This window comes from Dipodomys merriami, unplaced genomic scaffold (assembly GCF_024711535.1).
Source record: "Dipodomys merriami isolate MVZ:Mamm:240054 unplaced genomic scaffold, mDipMer1.0.p SCAF_1193, whole genome shotgun sequence".
NCBI classification, from domain to species: Eukaryota; Metazoa; Chordata; class Mammalia; order Rodentia; family Heteromyidae; genus Dipodomys; species Dipodomys merriami.
The window spans coordinates 110416-122896 of NW_027202486.1; the positions used below are offsets into that span (position 1 = coordinate 110416).

Genomic DNA, 12481 nt, shown 5'->3' on the forward strand with positions numbered 1-12481 from the left:
GGACTTTCTAGCAAGAGCAATAAGCAAGAGAAAAACATAAAGGGGATCCAAATAGGGAAGATGTAAAACTATCCCTTTTTACAGATGAAATGATCCTGTATTTAAAGGACCCTATAGCTTCCTCCTTCAAGTTACTAAAGGTGATGCTAACCTTCAGCAATGTAGCAGGGTATAAAAACCACAAGAATCAGTAGTTTTTCTGTGTTACCATCAATGGGAAGATCCATGCTGAAATCCAAAAAACAACCTCATATATATTAGCCTTAAAACCAAATCAAATCTAAACTAAACTAAACAACAACAACAAAACTAGGAATTAATTAAAGTAAAATGTGAAGGACCTCTATTGTAAAAACTTTAAAAATCTAAAAAGGGAAATTAAGGAGACTCAAGGAAATGGAATATCTTTCAATGCTCCTGGTTGGAAGAATTTACATGATGAAACTGCAATGCGGCCCCCCAAAAATTGACAATGCAATAGTCATCAAAATCCCAACTATATTGTTCAATAAAGTAGAGAAAGCAATCCAAATTTAATATGGAATTACTAAATTATAGATGAAACAGAAGGCTTAGAAATGAATTCATTTGGAATTACTAAATTATAGATGAAACAGAAGGCTTAGAAATGAATTCATGGGCCTATCATGATCTAACACACACACACACACACACACATACATACACACACACACACACACACACACACACACACACACACACACACACACACACACACACACACACACACACACACACACACACACCACACACACAGTGGAATTCTACTCACCCATCAGAAATGACTTTTCACCAGTCTTAAGGAAAATGAAAGGCTTGGTAAAATTATACTAAGAGCAAAGAGAACAGAATGGAGACTCAGAGTAATATAAGTTTCATGGATTCATTCATTTATGTTAGCTAGAAGGTGCCCACAAATCTACAAGTAAACAAGACTGATTCTACCTCGTCCCAGTTAGAATGGCCATTATCAAGAAAACTAACAATAGCAAATGCTGACATGGATGTAGCCAATTGGGAACTCTATTACACTGTTGGTGGGAAATTAAACTTTTTCATCCACCGTGGAATGCAGTACGGAGTTTACTGAAAAGACTAAATATAGATCTTCCTTAAGACCCAGTAATTCCCCTCATCAGCAGTCATTCAATAAATAACAAGCAAGCTCACATGAAAGCTATCAGCATAACCATGTTCAGGGCCCAGGCCCAGTGTTCAAGGACTGGAATAAAAGTTACCACTTCTGGTATTTGTTTTTAAAAATATGAACTTTTGACATAAGGAACCAAATCATTCTATTTGCAGTAGCTAGGATAGGACTTAAATGTTGTGGGTGATAAAATGGCTTCTTTGTTGAATGTTAGGAAAAGATGTAGGCAGTCCAAGAAAAGGGAGATTTCTTTTGTTGTTGGTCGAGGGGCTTGGAGTCTGGGCTTGGGCACTGTCCCTGAGCTCTTCAACTCAAGGTGATTTCTCTACCTCTTGAGCCACAGTGCAACTTCTGGTTTTCCTGTGGTTAAATGGAGATAAGAGTCTCTGGGACTTTCCTGTCCAGGGGGCTTGGAACTGCTGTCCTTAGATCTCAGCTTCCTGAGTAGCTAGGATTACAGTTGTGAGCCACTGGCACCAGACTAAAAATGGAGGGATTTTAGAAAAGAAAGTCCACCTCTTTACCTGTGTCTAAACCTCAGTTATCACTATTAGAACACTTCATCCTCAACTCATTTCACCAGACATTTGTAAATTTTCTCTTTCTCTTTATGTAGGAGTACTGCAGTCAATATCAACTCAGCTGTGGGACTGGATCAATTGTATGTTAATTGCTAGCACCTAAATCAAGAACTGTTACATCAAAACAAATGAACCACTCACTTGGAATAATTGTATTCTTTTTATTACAAATCTGTGCTTTATCAATTCCTAATGTGATATTGGACATCCTAACAGGGTGATGACATTTTCTTTCTCTTCAGCAATTGTCCTTCTCCCACATGTGTTCAAATATTTAAGATTTCAAAGATTTCTATTGATAATTCATTAAGCTGACCTCTAAGATAATGTGCATTTCTGGAATTTGGTCTGCTGTCTTGTTCTTACATGCACAGGCTTTCTATGATTTATTTGTTCTACAAGGAATTCTACTTTCCAATCTTTGTGTGATCAATTTTAGTCCCTTTCATCAGTCTTTCTGACTCTCTCTCAGGAGTCTCATTTGAGTCTGTCTCATAAAAAAATATATTAGTTATCAGCTAAATGACTCTCAATTTCTGTTTCTGGCCTGACTTCATGTAGGCTGTGATAGCAACCCTGACTGGCTGTGCTTACTGCAGTGTTTTTTGTTTGTTTTGTTTCTGGCTTTGTTTTGTTTTGTTTTAAAGGTCTAGGATTACTATTCAAGGTAGTAGCTTTTCTGGGCCCCTGTGATCCCCTGGCCTAGAGTCAATGAGTTAAGATGATTGCTAATTGTAGAATACACTTTGAATTATTACATTAATTCACAGAATTAAAACAGTAATAATATATTATTTGTTTAAATTCTGCTTCTCAATTTTACAATTCATGATATATATTAGTAAAATTAGATTCACTTTCTTCTTTTCTATAGCTGCTAAAAGTAAAATTACATATTAAACATTCAACATTAAGAAATCAATAATAAGTAACCTATTATTAAAATGATATAGTACTAAACTGTGATTTGAATTATAGTTCTAACAAATTGTGATGTAAACAACAATTAATAGAATTATGGGTAATATTTTTTAAACTTACCAGCTTTTTATTTGTTTCCTAATTGTCTCATTTGTAATTTTTGGTCCAAGCTGTCTCTTCATCCTTATTGTTTAGTTTTCTATTTTATCTCTACTGGTTTGTATGTTGTTTTCCCTTTTTAGTGACTGACATGAGGCTGAAAATCTGTATGCTAGTTAATTACTTCCTATGCTAAAGTAAAATTATTGTTCTCCACAGCTGTTCTACTCTTTGTATAGTATTTTCCCCAGTCCCATATCCTGTATTGCTGCTCTCATGTATTTTATTGTATTTTTATTGTGAAAATACCATACAGACGGGATACAATTACATGGGCAAAATAATGAATACATTTCTTATTAAGCATTGTTGCCTCCTCCTTTGTTTCCCCTTCCCATCCCTTCTTTATTTTACTTTTTATTTAAATTTTACTGTCAAGGTAATGTACAGAGGGGTTATAGTTACATAAGTAAGGTAATGAATTTATTTCTTTTCTAATTTGTTATCCCTTCCCCCATTTTTCTCCCTCTTCCCTCCCAACAGCCCCTCCAGATTATTTCCAACATATTGTCTTCTGTGTATCACTGTTGCATAGGTTCCCCCTTTGTCCTTTGCCTCATCATTTTTTTCCCTTTCCCTTCCCTAGTTCAGATTAACATATTTACAATAACCAGGGTATCAAAATCAAATACAGTGACTACAGGGGATACACCATAGGTGGGGAAAACACAAAAGGATAAAAAGAAATCACGCAATACATTAAGAACAAAAACATCAAAGAACATGTCTTGGAGTTCATTTCACTTAGAATCACCTTATACAATCATATGTACAGAGCTATAGGGCTATTCTGCTCATTTACTAAGATTATCCTTGATGTACACAATAATGCTCCCCTATTACTTAGTAATCCCACTGCTGGGCATTTAACCAGGTGGCCACAAGCAAGGCCACACTAAAGCTACCAGCAAAATTATGTTTATCACAGTATTATTTACCATAGCTAAGATATGGAATCCATCCAGATGCCCCTCAGTAGATAAATGGATCAAGAAAATGAGACACACACACACACACACACACACACACACACACACACACACACACATGCGGAATACTATGCTTTCATCAGAAAGAATGATACCACCTCATTTGTAAGGAAATGGAAGTTCTTGGAAAAAATTATATTAAGTGAAGTAAGCCAGACTTAAAGAAACATAGGTCCCACGGTTTCCCTTATTTGTAATAATTAGTTTACACCAAGGATAATCTCATGTCCTATGTTGAGCATACAACATTATTGCTATATTGTTTGTTATTATTTCTGCAAACAGGCAGGTATATTTAAAGAATTATGTTCATCTTATCCATTACTGGAGGAAGAGCATCCAAAAGAGCAACCCCTACTAGGAAGAACAACTCCTACTTATTTAGCTTCATTCCTATGTAAGGCCAGTGTTGTCCCCTGTATCCTCATGCTGTACATTACAACTCTATACCGGTTCATCCTGTATATCTACTATCTTCTACATTGTGACCTAAATGCCCCAGCAATTCCACTTTGCTTTACTTTTCAAAAAATTTCACTCTTAATGTTTGAGGTTGATGTGTGTGTGTGTGTGTGTGTGTGTGTGTGTGTGTGTGTGTGTGTGTGTGTGTGTGTGTGTGTGTATTCACAAAAATCAGAAGACAACATTTTTCCTCATTTACAATACATCTTTCAGGTTATTATAAGTTGTGGCTAATGGGAGAAGTCTCTTGCTATTTTAAGGATGAAACAGAAAAATATATTTGTGCATGCACCACAGTTGTTTATTAGTCTGTAGTTGAACACTGAACCTCGATTTATATCTTGGCTGTTGTTGTGAATAATGTGAATAACAATGAACTACAGATATATTTACGAGTTACCCAGAGAGAAATAATCACATGATTGGTGGGTCAGATGATATTTCAACTTTGGATTTCTTTAGAAAACTGCATACTACTTTCTACAAGGAGAGTATTTACCTGTATTTTGACCAAGAGTGTAGAAAATTTCCTTTTCTCCACACTCTCACCAGCCAACATTATTACCTTTTGAGTTTTTTTAAAGGGCAGGTATTTACTGTGTGCAATACCCAAGATGACCTCAGACCCAAATCCTTTTACTCCAACCTCCTAAAAGCTTCGAATTACAAGCCTTTACCACCACACCTGGTTCCTTTGATTTTTTTTGATAAGAGTTATAATAGTTATGAAGTAGTATCATAGTAATTTTGAATTGCATTTCTCTAATGATTTTTGTTTACAAAACATTAAGCCAGCATAGAAGTTGTATTAAACACAACTTTGTAAACCCACTGGCAATTTTCAGAGCTTTTTGGTAAACATGTCTATTCAGAAATTTTGACAATTTTTAATCAAGTTTCTTGTTAATCTCATCTTTAATCTCTGTACAAAATCAATAATTAATTCAAGGTAGTAGAAAGGAAAAAATAAAGCAACTCCTAACATTTTTCAGTTTTCAATAACATGATATTGCTTAAATCATTTTCTGTTAATGCTTGAGACTATATAACTCAATTTAGTTAGACCTTATAAAGGCTATGTATTTTATTTTATGTTGATTTTTCTTTCCAAACCCTGCATGACTAATTTCCCTTGGTTTCTTTCTGTCTCATGTAGTTCAGATTTCAAACTGAAGAATAAATGGAAGGAAGCAAAAAAAAAAAATACAGTTCCTCTCATCTGATGATGCCTCTACAAGAATGAGGAAAGACCTATGATAGAATATCAAAAAGACAATTCATTCTTCTAGGTCTTCCTTATCTTTGTGATGTAACTTAAATGATGTAACTTAAATGGAAGGAAGCAAACCAAAAACTTAGTTCCTCAAATCTGATGATGCCTCTACAAGAATGAGGAAAGACCTATGATAGAATATCAAAAAGACAATTCATTCTTCTAGGTCTGCCTTATCTTTGAGATGTAACTTAAAAGATGTAAAACACAATATACTGCTCAGATACTTTTGTTTTATCAGTTTTGTACATTTTCTTTTGGACTTCATCTCAGTCTACAACATTCCTTCATTATTATGTGCCTGATATTTTTACACTAACAAGACTTAAAATAACCAGTTTGATTTACAGCATGAGAAGTTATCTACCCGGCTTCCTTGGAAGTAGAGCATGATTAATAGATAACATTGCTCACTACATGTAATGGTTTCTGTAATACTTATGACATTCTATTTAGTATTTAAAAAAAAACTTCTGGCTAAACTCAAAGCTCATTCATAGAAGTTTATGTTAAGTATTTTACAAGTTTTATTTCTCTTAATTCTTAAGATAACATTTGCTATAATGCTAATGTTATTACTATTTTAGTGTTGGGAAAAATTGTAATTAAAGGCACTAAGTGCATGGCCCAAAGACACACAGTGAGGAAGGAAACGAGTCAAAGTTTCCAAAAGTCTTTCAGCAATACACAAAAGGTAGGTAAATTCTTTCCATTCTCTTACACTCTCAATTCAATATTCATATTGTCCAAGAAATTATAGCATAGCAAATATTGCCCATGGTGATTGTTTTCTATCACATTTTGTCTCCAACAGAGACTATGTTGGTGACATTGGGTTATCATGCACAGAGCTGAGCTTCTAAATTGAGGTCCAAAAAGAGACAAATTTCTTCTGTCCCACAGTTCCAGTTTCCTTTTTTAAAAAGTACCAAAACTTTTAAATATCATCACTTACTGTCTTTTAAGAATCCAAAAATGAAATAAATTCACACTTAATCAATCCAAAATGCTTTAAAAGTAGGAGATAATAAAACAGGCCCCCATGAAGTAAATTTTCTTCTACTTTTAAAATTATTCTGAAAGCCTTGTATTGGCTAGTCACATCTGTAATCCTATCTACTCAGAATAGCTACTCAGGAACCTGGGATTTGTGGATAACCATTGGAAGTCAATCAGGGCCAAAAAAAAAAAAATCATGAAATTATTTTTCAGACTTTTTAATGAACTAGCAAAGACCCAGGAAAGAAGATGTAGCTCATATAGTACCTCACCAACCTAGAGAGGAAAGGCCTAGCAAGACCTTTAAGCCCTGATTTCAAACTCTGAGCATACCAACACACATGCATGCACATGCGTTCACGCGCACACATTTTTTCCCTTCCCCTCCCCAAATTAGAGAAGCGTACATAAAAGAGGCAGATGCACCAACTTCAAATACAGAGAAAACAAGGGTTATAGAGTGGGAGAGGAATATACAAAGAAACAAAAATTCACATCACACATTATAAGTACGTTAGAAACAATAGCAAGAAACAAAAAACTACTTGTTTCCCTATCGTGGGGTTTAATTCCCTTAATATTATCATATCTGTTCATATGCACATAGCTTTTGACCTTGTCTGCTTACCCCAGACATATATTCGTTATTGAAAATAAGGGAAACCATGGGACCTGTTTCTTTGGACTTGGCTTACTTCACTTAATAAATTTTTTTCCAAGTCTTTCCATTTCCTAACAAATGGGGCAATGTCATTCTTTCTGATGGAGGCATAGAATTCCTTTGTGTATATACACCACATTTTCTTGATCCATTCATGTAGTGGGGACAGCTGGTTGGTTCCATATCTTAGCTATGGTAAAAATTGCTGCAATAAACATAGTTGTGCTGGTAGTTTTAGTATGGTCTTGTTTATGATCATTTAGATAAATCCCCAAAAGTGGGACTGCTGGGTCAAAGGGGAGCTTTATGTGGAATCTTTTGAGGAACCTCCATAATGTCTTCCAAAGTGGTTGAACAAGTTTACACTCCCACCAAGAATGTTGTATGGTTCCCTTGTGGCCACATCCCCTCCAGCATCTGTTGTTGTAAAAATATGGAACGCCCCACGAATTTGCATATCGTCCTTGCGCAGGTGCCATGCTAATCTTCTCTGTATCGTTCCAATGTTAGTGTATGTGTGGCTGAATTGAGCACAGAATATTTTTTATATCAAAAGTGCAATTGTGGGGGCTGAGAAGGTGGCTCAGTGGTAGAGCGCTTGCCTTACATGCATGAGGCCCTGGGTTCGATTCCTCAGCACCACATAAGCAAAAAGAAAAAAGCTGGAAGTGGTGCTGTGGCTCAAGTGGTAGAGCATTAGCCTTGAGCTGAAGAGCTGAGGGACAGCGCCCAGGCCCAGAGTTCAGGCCCCACGAATGTATCCCCCCCAAAAAAAGTGCAGTTGGATTTTATTAAACTAGACAATTCAACAAAAAATAAGTTCAAAAGAATTGTCATGAAATTTTAGAACCATATATTTCTTACATAAGCACAAATTTAAGAATAAAGTCAAGATTGACATGTCAAAAACAAAATAATCCCAGATATTTGTTGTTCAAGAAATGTGTAGGAGGAGGATTCAATTATTCTATACAAGGCACCTGTCATAATGAACACTGCACCAAGTGTTAAGGTTTGTTAAAATTTTTAATGTATTAAATATATTTAATTTTGGGAATTTGTTTACATATGCCTAAATTAGGACTGTTTGTCAGATATAAAACTTTTCCATAAAGTATTTAAGATTTATGGTAGCAGACATATACTAATAAGTATGTACATTTCAGAGTTTCGAGAAACTTTATTAATGAGAAGTTGCAAAGTTTTTGTGTAAAGAAGCAGAATGAAGTGTTAACACTTTGTTAACTACACGGTCTTTTAAAACTTTGGGGCTTCCTCAGTTTATAAGTTAATGAGGAAAAATGATGATATAAGCCATAAACAAATAATGAGAAGAGCCATAAATAGTAATCTTAGTGGGTAGCTTTAAAGACTACTCATATTCTATAAAACTCTTGTTGAACATCACAACCTCAGTCAATCTAATATGTAGTACACTTCAAATAGGGAAAACAGTGATAATATTTGTTTTTATTTTATTAATTATTAACATTTAATTATTGTTTTCTTTATTTGTAGCATTGTTTTACTTGTTGAAATATAGTACAACTTTTTTGGAGGGGTTTGGTCGTGGGGCCTGGGCGCTGTCCCTCAGCTCTTCAACTCAAGGCTAGCGCTCTACCATTTGAGCCACAGCACCACTTCTGGCTTTTTTCTTTTTGCTTATGTGGTGCTGAGGAATTGAACCCAGGCCCTTATGCATGCAAGGCAAGCGCTCTACCGCTGAGCCACCTTCCCAGCCCTAGTAAAACTATTTGTAAATCATCATTAGGAGGTACTTTGAGAAGGTTACTTGGATGGCCAAACCAATTTTTATAGGTGCATATTAATTTACAAAGAGGAAAATTAAGAACAAAGTATTTATTTAAAAAATTATCAAATAGAGTCTGAGTCAGAAGTGTTGATGAATGTCCACACCTAAATTTTTTTTTTTTTTTTTGTCAGTCGTGGGGCTTGAACTTTGGGGCTGGGCGCTGTCCCTCAGCTCTTCAACTCAAGGCAAGCACTCTACCACTTGAGCTACAGCGCCACTTCAAGTTTTCTGGTGGTTTTATTGGAGATAGGAGTCTTACGGTCTCTCCTGCCTGGGCTGGCTTTGAACCGCGATCCTCAGATCTCAGCCTCCTGAGTAGCTAGGATTACAGGCGTGAGCCACCAGTGCCTGGCTTACACCTAAAATTTTATCCCTAGGCTGAAGCAGTGGTATTACAGAGTTGAGGCCAAAACAGTGATAGACTGTGTTTTGTTCTTTATTTTGATTTTGTTGGTCATGAGGCATGAACTCTGGGGCCTGGGTGCTGTCCCTCAGCTCAAGGCTAGCGCTACCACTTGAACCACTGCACCACTTCCATGTTGTTTTGCTTATGTGGTGCTGAGGAATCAAACCCTGGGGCTGATGCATGCAAGGCAAGCACTCTACCACTGAGCCACCTTCCCAGCACCTGAGAAACTGTTTTAAAATATCATCTAAACAACATTTGCTTTCTGCTTTGGGTTATATAATGAAAGATATAAATATATTTTTATATTTTTGTGAATTGTACTTCTAAATTTATACTAACTTCAGCCACTTTATCCTTTTCAAAGTCATAAATATCTCTGAGAGTTTGCTTCTGAGAAGATTGTTTTGCATTATAATTTCTTCTGAGTTATTTTTATTTTTATCAAAATAACTTTATATTTCATGTTGATTTGTTATCATATATCAAATACCTTCAAATGTACACATAGAGTCTAAAGATAGCAGTATGAATATTCTCATACAGCTCTTGTTTGTCTGTTATGCACTTCCAGTATTGTGATATTTTTCTCTCTCTTTCACTCTCTCCCATTTCCTCTCTTTCTCTTTCATGCTCCATGTCTGGTACTTAGAATTTTGGCTGGTCTACTATTATCCTTCAGGATCCACTAGTTTTGTGGGAACATGATAGCGACCATCAGTTACCCTTGCATTATTTAAGAATTATAAGAGTGACTTGATATTATTCTTTGCCATAATAAATGGCAAAACAGCAGATCTAGGAATTCCTTTTCACTTTTACTATTATAAATTTTATCTCATAGGAATCATTGGGATGGATAAGATACTTTTAACCTGTGACCTAAAAGTTCTTTTTCTTTTACAAACAACCTTTTTCTTTTATTATCAGTTAGTAAATACATATAATGAAAACAAAGCTATCCTATGGAAAGTGGACCGAAGTTGCTCACAGGGATGAAAAACAAAGGAATGTGGGAAGTGAGTACAAAGAATGCCCATCATAGAGTACAGATCCTAGGAGCAATTTATCATGTACACTTTGTGAGAATGACAACGTGCTGTGAACTATAGATTAAATCACTAAACAACTGATATATATATATATGCACATATATTTGTATATGTATATTTATTTATATATGCACACATATGTGTATATGCCCTTATATATGTACACATGTATGTTACTGTACACACAAATACACACGTACATGTACACATGTATACATGCACACATGGAGAAAGACACATAGATACAGCCAACACAAGTTTCACTAGTTGTTGAATATGCCTTAAATGGAATGCTTGGAACAAAGTATGTTCAAGATGTATTTGTCTCTAAGCGTTTTTTTAACCACTCTCTTATCTCTTAAAACTTGTACATTTAGAGAGATTCCACTTGCAAAATGCAGTACAAGGGATAGCAAATCACACAGAAATCTCAGTAAGTAAAGTTCATATGGTGTTTCCTTGCTCCCCACAGAATGCTTGCTCTTGTAGAAACTCTCAACAATCAAAGTAGCAGGAGAACGCCCTGGTAAAGAATAAAGTTATAAGGCTTTAAGTGGCATCCTTGCTTGAGCTTTTTCCAGGGACTGGATTCTACACATACATTTAACCAACCCATGTGAAAAGTCTTATGTGAGAAATGCTGACTGAGCTCTTGCTGATTTCCTGGCCAAGAAAATAAGAAAAAAAGAAAATATTTTTAATGTTTTAAAGTTTGAGAATAATTTGTAACCTGTCAATAAATGTGTAGAACACAATTATACGAACTAACAAAAAATGATGGCATTTCATTTATGTGCTCTTGGCCTTGATGAGTGATTTTAGGTGTGTCTACACAAGTAGAATCAGCATAAATCAAGCTAGCACTTCTTCATTTAAGATATAAGGAAAGGATACAGGTTGACCCATTTTAACAATGAGATGTACAAGACAGTCTATCTAGGGGTGGGGGGGGTGAATGGGGAAGTTGAGGAGGTGTGAAGGAATGGTATGGTAGAGGACAAACAAATGAGGGGGTAACAATGTTAAATAAGAAATGTACTCATTACCTTACTTAGGTAACTGTAACCCCTCTGTACAGTATATTTACAATAAAAATGTATATTAAAAAGATACAAGGAAAACTTCTGTACTTATAGGAAGTTGTATTTATCACTCAATATCAGTAAGGTATTGGTTTTAGGACCCCAGGTATATGAAACTTTGGATACTCAAATTCTCTATATAAACACAGTATATTATTTACTTTAGAATCTGCCCACAAGCTAGTGCAGAGTAATTGCTATGAAAATTGTTACTACATTCTAGGTTTGTAATGAAACATAAAAATATATGCACTATCAACAGATACAAATTTTTTCAGATAAATTTTGTTTGCAGTTTGTGGACGGAACTGGGAGAGCAATTTTGAAAAGCACAAATTTCATCACCAAGACCGGTCTGCAAATTTTAACAAGGAGCTAATACAGCATCATTGAATAGTATGGAACTCCAAGGAGAAATACTTGAATTGAGACATTATCAGAAAAGGTAACCACAGGGGCAGGGAAGGTGGCTCAGTGCTAGAGTGCTTGCCTTGCAATGCATGAGGCCCTGGGTTCGATTCCTCAGCACCACATAAGCAAAAAAAAGCCAGAAGTGGTGCTATGGCTCAAGTGGTAGAGCGCTAGCCATGAGCTGAAGAGCTGAGGGACAGCACCCAGGCCCAGAGTTCAGGCCCCACAACCGGACTCAAAAAGAAAGAAAGAAAGAAAGAAAGAAAGAAAGAAAGAAAGAAAGAAAGAAAGAAAGAAAGAAAGAAAGAAAGAAAGAAAGAAAGAAAGAAAGAAAGAAAGAAAGAAGAAAGAAAGAAAGAAAATGTAACCACACAAGGACTTTTTAGAAATGCAGCTGCTAGATTTTCATGGAGAGCTTTCATAACACTTTGTGAAGCACAAATCAGAACTTCACTGAAGTGTAGATGGATTTCCCTCTCCTTCCTGTCATGGTTAGTCATT

At 35.6% G+C, this 12481-nt stretch overlaps 1 non-coding gene across 1 annotated transcript; it reads right to left on the reverse strand.

Moving 5' to 3' along the window:
* Positions 1-7643: 7643 nt before the first annotated feature.
* Positions 7644-7750, reverse strand: LOC138822953 (U6 spliceosomal RNA). Its single transcript, XR_011370698.1, has one exon. It is a non-coding gene; the product is annotated as a U6 spliceosomal RNA (small nuclear RNA).
* Between the last annotated feature and the right edge of the window lie 4731 nt (positions 7751-12481).